This window comes from Falco biarmicus, chromosome 2, assembly GCF_023638135.1.
Source record: "Falco biarmicus isolate bFalBia1 chromosome 2, bFalBia1.pri, whole genome shotgun sequence".
NCBI lineage: Eukaryota > Metazoa > Chordata > Aves > Falconiformes > Falconidae > Falco > Falco biarmicus.
Window position 1 is genome coordinate 31,337,777 of NC_079289.1, and position 2,863 is coordinate 31,340,639.

A 2,863-nucleotide genomic window follows, 5' to 3' on the forward strand; every position below is an offset into this window, starting at 1 on the left:
ATTGCTCTCCTGGGCTATGTTTTTGATTCATACTCCAGCTGCTGGGTCATAAGAAGCGGTTGGAATTGCAGAACAGATCGAGGGATTCCCAAGGGAGATGTCAGCTCTACCTTTCCATCAGATGAGGGACTGAACGGGGCACTTGAGGGAGCTATTCACCTTCCTGTAAAAGCAGTGAGGAGAAAAAAATCTCCACCAGCCTCTAGGAAAAGGAACTGAACGAAAAGAATAAACTTGGGCAGAAGTGACAGTCATTTGTTTTAAGGAAGACCAATGCTATTATGACTCTGCAAATAGAAGCATTTGAAAAGCTCAACATGACCCGGCCATGTGCCCTTGCAGCCCAGAAAGCCAACCGAACCCTGGGCTGCGTCAAAAGAAGCGTGGCCAGCGGGTCGAGGGAGGTGATTCTCCCCCTCTGCTCCACTCTGGTGAGACCCCACCTGGAGAACTGTGTCCAGCTCTGGGGTCCTCAACATAAGAAGAACATGGACCTGTTGGAGCGAGCCCAGAGGAGGGCCATAAAGATGATCAGAGGGTTGGAGCACCTCTCCGGTGAAGACAGAGGCAGGGTGAAAATCCTGCCTTTTTACTACAGTAGGATGCTGTATGGCAGGAGCTCTTGTCCCCTTTCTCTGCTGGGCTGTTTTAATGATACTCGGCTTTAGTTTAGTCATGTCTCAGAGCCTTTTGCATGAGGATGGCCACCCTGCTTTATGCAGCTGTGGTTCTGCACTGACTAGGTAAATATAGCGAAGCACCACTCCAGCTAGCTATGCCACTTCTAACATTAGGAAAGGTGGTAATTAGGAGAGGCTGGTAATCTACTGCTTCCTCCTATGGGACAGTATGATTGATATTTTTCCTTTTTTTCTCTTCAGGCTTGCTATCTTAGAAACATATGAAGTGGCACTAGAGAGACACATAATAATAAGGATATAAAGCTTTACACTTGAAAGTGCTAATGCAAATCTTACCTACACATTTAATTTGTTGGTTTTTTTCTATATGGTGTCTGAATGTATAGAGTAGCTGCTTTAGACAAAACAGGAGAGAAACCAAATGCAATTTTTTGGGGCTGTCTTTTCCATTTAGATTCCATCACTAAATTGTCCTGATTCAGCAGGAATAAATGCTGCCACATTTATAAGCGGAGTCTTGCATGAAGTTGGTAGATCTATCTTCTACTAGGGTATTGTGCAATAAGTGCTTTCGAGATTTTAGATAAAACAGGATTCTCCAGTAGAGTCTGGTTCTACAACAGTAAAATGGACTTTGCTCTTTGCTCTCACATAACTTAAGATAACTCAGATTTTTGCAAGATATGTCTGAATATTTTATATATTCCTTGTGTAAAACATCACAGAGTAGCCGACAGGAGTTATTTTCTATTCAGTAGCTTGTCATGCAATTTCTTAAGCCAAGATACACTACCCCATGTAAAAATGTGTTGTCTTTTGATCCCTAAATCCATGCTTTTTTGCCCTCTTCTATATGTGGCAAACAACTCTTGTGATCTCTAGATTTTTGACAATACATCTATTCTGCTTTAGTTTGCCTTCTTATATTTGAGATCTTTTCACTTAATTTCCTTGATATTAGTTTTTTGCAATTGCAAATATGCTTTCATACTCATAATTTAGATTAATTGCTTGTCAAATAATTTTTGTTTTCCCTTCAGTTTATAAAAGATTTGAAATCTTGTAAGTCTCCATCTGGAATTTCCTGAAATCCACAAAATTCATTTTAATAGTAATAAAGAAAAATGAAAGAAGATGGGGGAGAAAACAGGTTTTGCTCAACTCTTTTCAAAAAAGACCCCGAAACCATAAGAAGTAATACCTTTTGGTTTTAGAACTTGTGCAGGTCTTCTGTAGTAATGTCTTGCACTGATTCTTACCTACAAATAGACAGTTTACTTTAGCGTGAACAGTGAGCTGTTGAATGTTGACCCTGAGCTATGTACCTCAGATCTGAGTTTTCAGAACTTAGATGGGATTCAGACCTAAAGACGTAGTCAGTGCATTATGATGCTAAAGACCAGCTTCATGGTTCAGTGCTGCAATGCTTATCCAAGTTTCACTGCAGGAGGAGAAATTAATTTGATCTGCCTGCCTGAACTTATTGGGAAGTGGAGGAAAAGAAAGATGGGTTGATGTGGTGAGGTCACTGGTTAGGTCCCATGTGGCCTGACTTCCTTTCCAGGCTTTGCCTCTAAACTTGGTCTTGTTTTTCCCACAGCTGTCAAATAGTATACTGCTGGAAAGCATCTTCATTAGGAAATCTGTGGATAAAATGTAGGCAAGGGTTCACATTACTCCCAGTGTGCCACTGGCCTGTCTGTCAAGGTAATTAGTGGTTTGATGGAGTGACCAACAACAAAGCTATGGAGAATACTTATATGGAGAATATGAGTAAGGAAAAGAAATAAAGACTGCTCACCCACAGCTGAAATACTGGAATTTCCACAAATGATCCTTCTACTTAAGAAAAGAGTTTTCAAATAACAGAAAGGAAATTTTGAAGAAGTTAGCCTACTTTACCTTTGCATATGCCCTGACCCTACCTTGATTATAAATTTATGGTCTGCATCATTCTCCACCATCCTGGCTTCACATTGAACTCCAAACAATTTTTTTTCACTACCTTTTCATATCAGAATTTGAGACCTGTGAGTTTTTCTACATTATGTAGTTTCTTACCATAGAACAGAAAACCCTTGCTTTTAATATCATACTTCAGAAAAGGCCTGGCTGAGGAAAAAAAAACAAAACGTTGATTCCTGTAACTTTCACTGACTATCATAAACTCCTGTAGTTTTTTAATACCCGAATATTCTTTTGTATTTCAGTGATGGAATTAT